This window comes from Mastomys coucha, unplaced genomic scaffold (genome assembly GCF_008632895.1).
Source record: "Mastomys coucha isolate ucsf_1 unplaced genomic scaffold, UCSF_Mcou_1 pScaffold22, whole genome shotgun sequence".
Lineage (NCBI taxonomy): Eukaryota > Metazoa > Chordata > Mammalia > Rodentia > Muridae > Mastomys > Mastomys coucha.
This window is the reverse complement of record NW_022196905.1, coordinates 195,477,912-195,484,203: the sequence shown is the minus strand read 5'-3', so window position 1 is coordinate 195,484,203 and position 6,292 is coordinate 195,477,912. Positions and strand designations below refer to the sequence as shown.

At 43.3% G+C, this 6,292-nt stretch overlaps 1 pseudogene; it reads left to right on the top strand.

The window, feature by feature from the left end:
- Positions 1–2,601: 2,601 nt before the first annotated feature.
- LOC116104800 lies at positions 2,602–3,218 on the top strand (annotated as a pseudogene).
- The last annotated feature ends 3,074 nt before the right edge of the window (positions 3,219–6,292 follow it).

The following is a 6,292-nucleotide window of genomic DNA, read 5'->3' as shown; positions in this document are numbered from 1 at the left end:
AAAAAAAAAAAAAAAAAAAACATGTTCAAAAAATAAATTAATATCTAACTCCCAATCTATCTTGTGAGTTGTGTTTACATATCTTTAACATGGTTGATACACATAAACAAAGATATTTGCTTAGCAGTTGGGCAAATAGACTAACAGTCCGCACACTGTTCTGCAAAGCTACATATAGGTTAATATCTGGAAGAATAGATACCTAGAGTAATAGAGAAGTAGGCACATAAATATGTATGTTGAAGTCTGGCAGTAAACTTGCCATCAATGCCCACAAACAAGTAGGAATTAAGGCAGTGAATCTAAAGGTGATTAAGCATGAAAAGGGAAAAAGTCAATAAAACCAAAACTAAACTGTGTTTGAGTGTGTGTGTGGGTGTATGTGTGTGGGGGTGTATGTGTGTGTGATACAGCTATTTCTAAGTGTGTGATGAAGAACAGGAGACAAACATAAATACATATACACAGAGAGAGATTGAGACAGAGACAGAGACAGAGACTGAGAGACAGAAAAAAACTGCATTTAGAAATGAGAACAAAACTGAGCCAAAATTCCCAGACATATCTCTCATTAGGGTAAGAACACAGACATATTGGCACATCACCTTAGACCACCCCTTAGAGAGTCCTTGGGAATACAAGGTCATATGTTGGGGTCAGCAAAAGGCATGAATAACAGCTGTATATCTACTAATTTATAAAGTAAGTATTGAGTAATCATACATAGTTTGTAAAGGAGAGACAGAAAAGAGAGAGAAACATGGAAAGTAAGAAAAAGAGAGACTGACATGAACCAAAGAAACAGGCAAACATTCAAAATGAATTCAACTCAATCTGCAGATAACCCAAGAAGTAGAGGCAGAGAATCACAATAACAACCCTGAAATGCAAAGGTGTGGCTGTGTTGTTGATCTATACACTTGTGAGAACAGCTATTGGCTACAAGGATGTGTGAAGAAGCAACAAGTGACTTGCAGCAACTTGGTGCCTCCAATATGTTGTCCTACACAGGAAAAGTTTTTGCCCTAAGGAGGCTCAGTTAGTGCAGGTTACATGGCTGGGTCTACATTTCGTAATATACAGAAAAGTATGAGAAGAGCAGATTCCATCCTGCTTTTTTGTTGGTTGGTTGGTTTAATTTGGGTTTTGTTTGGTTGTTTTATTTTACTTTATTTTTTTACTCACTGGGCAGTTGTATGCACAAATCCATGGCATGCCCTTCAGTCTGATTGGCTTCTCTTGAGATTTGCCTCTCCCTAAAACTCAACTGAGGGACTTAGAGAGGCTCAACTTTGAGGAGGCTATAAGTCAAAGGCCCAGTTTTTCTCTTGCATTAGGGTTTCGAGTCAGACAGGAAGCCTTGAGAGTTGGCCTCTGGGTGTGGCTTATGTCCCTGTCAGTAGCAGCCATAATAAGACAGAGGCATGGCTGAGGCTGCACCCTTCAGAGACAAGTGTAAAAGAGGATGCATGAGAGACTAGGGCCACTAGGCTGTGGGCGTCTGTCTGTAGGTGTCCACTCTCTGCTCAGGAGACCACACACCTAACTAGAGGGAGAACACGAGCTGATTCGAGCATACACATCGATCTCAGAATGTTGTATCCTGTCCTTGAGAATGGATATGCAGGCAAGTCCCCAGGCATGTTTCCTGCAGAAGCTTCTGTGTCACCTTTGCCAGGAGACCAACCCAGGAAAGATCTACAAACTGCTGAAGGAACTGTCATCTGTTCTGATTCTGTGGGACAACCAGGAAGAGACTGGTTTCAGACAGACCATCAAGTCTGCTCGTCGCCTTCGTAAAGGACTTAGTAGCCAAGTGGTCCACTGGGTTCCTGCCTGGAACCCAGGCTCTGCAGGCCTTGCAGGACTTTGACTTGGAGATGAACTTCACAACTGAGGGCCAGTCATCTCTTCATAACCACCCCCCCGCCACGACCAAGCATCCCAGGAATCCAGAGGAGATGGGAGAGAAGTTTACCTTTGGCTCAGCACCAGCTGCCCAGGCAAGAACTCTTGTGTGAGTTGGGGATAAACATCACACATAAGATCTGACCCATCAGCACCACACATTTGAAACCAGAATCCGAAAGAAAACTGGAACCCAGCAACTAGATGGCTAGAACTTGGAGAAGGTAGGAACTCCCTAGGCAAGACTGGAGGAGCCTTGGTAGCAAAATGGAGCCAAGCCCCTCTATATAAACCCAAGGGCTGAGCCAGGGGAGCACATTTGGCTTGTGTTTGGTGGGCCCAGAAAGTGCCAACCACCAGGCCACTGGAAAGAAGAGGAAGCCCCTGGAGCTGGTTCCGTGTGGGCTTGCCTCCATGCTGAATGCTGCTCTCCTTCCTCATTGGTGCGGCTATATTGCAAGAGGAAGTGGGAATCCCCTTGTCTGGCTGAGGCCCATAGGCCGCCTGCAAAGGTGCCTTGAAGTTGAGGCTCTAAGCTCCAAGGATCCAAGTCCCATTGCTTCGTGGGCCATTGCAGAGTCTCACTCAAGTGGCAAAGCCTACTACCCAAGGGATGATATCCTAGAGCCAACTTCCTCTCATCAGGATCAAGAAGCCTAAAGTTGGATGTGGGCACTCAGGAGGAATCACAAAATGCCAGTCTATTCAGGTTGGAGGTCTGCAACCCGACTGCAGCAGAAAGGCCACCTAGGGCTCCTTGTTCAGGAGCCTGCTGGAACCAGGGATGTTGCTCACTGCCAGGCTGACAAGGACAAAGCTGGGCCTGGGCAGCCAGAAGAGAAGTCCCGGCCCGAGACCCAGAACTGCAAGGGAACCCAAAGCCGGCCTGCATCCCCCACACCCATGAAGCTTCAGGAGTCCCAAGAGGAGAGGCTGCAAGGCCTCAGAGCCCGCATCCAAGGCAAAACAACCCTGAGCCTGCAAGCCAGACCATGGACAATGATGATCTCCTTCCTCACCCAGCCCAAGAACCCTGGCCAACAAGGAGAGCCTGGACCCACAGGGGCTGCCCCTGCCCAGAATTCGCCCAGTCTTCCTGAGGCTCCTGCCCATCCCGGAGCCAGGAGCTCTTCCTGTCTTCCCTCCGGAGAATGAGGCAGGAAGAAGGCCCCTGCTAAAAGACCTGCTCCTCTCATGGCCAAGACGCTCAGAGACTACAGATAAAAAGTGAGCCTCCCGTGCTCTCCATCATCAGAATGCCTGCAACTCCAGGGAGTCTGAAGGGCTGCACACATCCACGCTTCCCTTGAGTAACTGGCACATGGTACACCCTGGTTTTCAGGCTCCAGACACACTCCACAGCAGCCATTTCTGGAAATTGCACTCGACTTCTTTATAGAATTTTCCACACCTTAACTTGGATCCCATGTCAACTTGGAGAACATGATAAAAAAAATAATAATAAATATATCTTTCAATGTATTTTGTGTTTGTGTTTACATATTTTTAGGATGATTTATGCACATAAACATAGACTTGCTTCACAGTTGGACAAAGAGACCATCAGTATATAGACAGTTCTTCAGAGATACATTGAGATTAATATGGATGAATAGATAAATAGAGTTACAGAGAAGTAGTCTGTTATTATATATTGAATTCTGTCAGGTGGACTTGCCATTAGTGCCCCCAAAGTAGTAAGAATTAAGCTAGTTAATCTAAAAGGAATTAAAAATGAAAAAAATTAATAAATAATACAAAAGTAAATTGGGTGCTTGAGTGTATGTGTGATAGAACTATGTGTATGTGTTTGGTAAAGAACAGGCAACAACACATGTCCACACACATACACATACAAACAAACACACACAGAGAGATACAGAGATATACAGAGCGATAAATATAGTGTCAAAGAGGAAGAGGCCGAGAAATATGCCATATTTTAACGAGAACATACTGAGCCAATGTTCCCATGCTTTACCTTATTATGACAAGAGCTCAAGTATATTGGTAACTCCCATTAGACCATCCCTATGAGAGTTACTGGGATCCAAGTTCACATCATCAGATCAGCAAAATACCTGTAGAAAACAACTATTATGTCCACTATTTATAAAGTATGTATTGAGCAATCATACATAGTTTGTTAGGGAAAGACAGAAAAGGGAGAAAAACATTGATAGTGAGAAAGAAACAGACATGAAGAGTAAGAGTGTCAGGCCGACAGAGATTCAATCAAAATGAAAGGCAATCTCCAGATAACCCTGGAAGGAGAGACATAGAAGCCCAATATCAACCTGGAAATGCAAAGTTATGAGTGGGCTATTGTTATATATACCTGTGTTGACAGCCATGGGCAAGGTTCCTGCCTCCTTTGACTCCTCGCTTTATAAGTTTTCTGTCATTTAGTGGCTGGGGCATGCCTCTGCCCCACAACTCCCCAACCAAACATCAAGGTGGCTTGTTCTAAGGCTGCCCCTTTAGACTGATAGTTCTGTAAGCCAAGCCTAGTGTCAGGTCTGTTAGAATGGATATTTTGGTTGCTGCAGCCTACCCCAGAAGGCTGTCAGGCATCCCTCTGGGCTGAGCCATGGATACCTGAGACATAGTGTCTATAGAAATTTTTGGAGGAGGATACCTATCCAGTCATCTGCCTGTTGGCTTGGGCTCATGGGCTATGATTATTGAATGTTATCATTTTGATTTGTAGGCCTTACAACTTCTGTGCTCCTGTGATTTGAATGTGAGCTCTTTGTGTTTGCAGATGTAGCTCTTGAGACTTGTGCAGGTTCAGGTGTGTCTCTGTCCCAAATTTTCAGGTGTGGGTCTCTTGCCAGGCCTCCTACTCTTGCTGCCCTGGGAGTCAGAATTCCAGGTGCCAGCAGGCTCCTTAGCCACAAACCTGTGGTTGTACTTCTGTTGGACACTTGCATGCCTGTGATTGGAATAGACTGTTGTTTTCCAGTTTGTCCTATGAACCCATTCCCACTTTTGAGTTTCTTTGGTCTGTGTACTATGAGAAGTTTTGGGGAACATCCTGTGGGATGTAAGCTTTGTGACTAGATTGGGATTCTGGCGTCATATTGGCAGCAATGGGACTCAGATCCTTGTTGCTTTGAGACTGGCTTAAAGTGACTTTGCTCCTGTTTCGCAATCCAGCAGACACCATACAAACTACATGAGCACTGATGAGGCTGAGAACTGGAGATTAAATTGAATTCAAATACCAGGAAGGACCCCAAAGCTTGTCCTTGGCCAGAGTTACTCCCTAACCCCTTCTTAGCAACAGTTAATCAAAGAGTAATCTGATTGTTTTAGATGGGCTTTCAGACTGTAAGTTTTCATGGTTTTGCTTCAGAACACCCACCTGTAGGCTTAAAACCTTTTTTATTAGATGCTTGTCAGGCTAGATACCTCCTCACTGGCTCCCATTTCCTATAAAACCTTGTTCTGCTGAGTGTCCAAGGCTGCTCAGCCTTCCTGTCCTGCTGTGTCACTGTGCCATGGCTGGGTTATGAGCCTAAGCCTAAGCCTGTAATAAAGAGACCTTACTGAGATTGCATTACTCAGATATGGCTCCTTGGTGGTTTTTTTGGGTTCAGAACTTCTTTTTGGCACAATACAATCTTATTTTATTGATGTTCATTTCCTTTCATTTCTACTCCCTTTTTAGATTAAGTTGTTTAATTTTTTACCATTTTATGGGCATGGATGACATGTCTACATGCTCAGCTTCAATATATCTTCATGTATCTACTTTAATGTAAGTCTCAGTATCTATTAGTCTAATATTAATCTAAAATTATGTGTGTACAACTGTCTGTAGACATTTGGTCTATTTGGACAACTGTCAAGCAACTATATATATTTGTCTCCATCTTTGTAAAGACATGTACACATATAAATGTACATATATATGCACATATGTTTACTTATTCATATATATTAAATGTGTTTTATCCATGAACATGGGAAAATGATAAGGTGTGAAAAGTTTTGGAAGGAAACCTTGTGCAAATCTAGGAGAAGGCTAAATGAGAAGTGTGTTAGGGGAAAAGTTAATTCAGTAAAGTGACCAGTACTCCAGAATGCAGGTATTGTTGGGATTGAATCATAGAGAAATCCATTATTTTTATGAATCAGCAGAGATGTGAATCAAAAAGCCAGTTTCTTTCTTTCTTTCTTTCTTTCTTTCTTTCTTTCTTCCTTTCTGAAGGCAAATATATAAGGGTTTGACAGCAATGAGACTCAGCTCCTTGCACCTGCAACTTTAGCCTGGATGTCCCCTAATCTAGGGTGCTAGTCCCAGGTTTTTGTTTTGTTTTGTTTTGTTTTGTTTTTGTTTTTTGTTTTGTTTTTTGTTTTGTTTTTTTTTTGTTTTTTT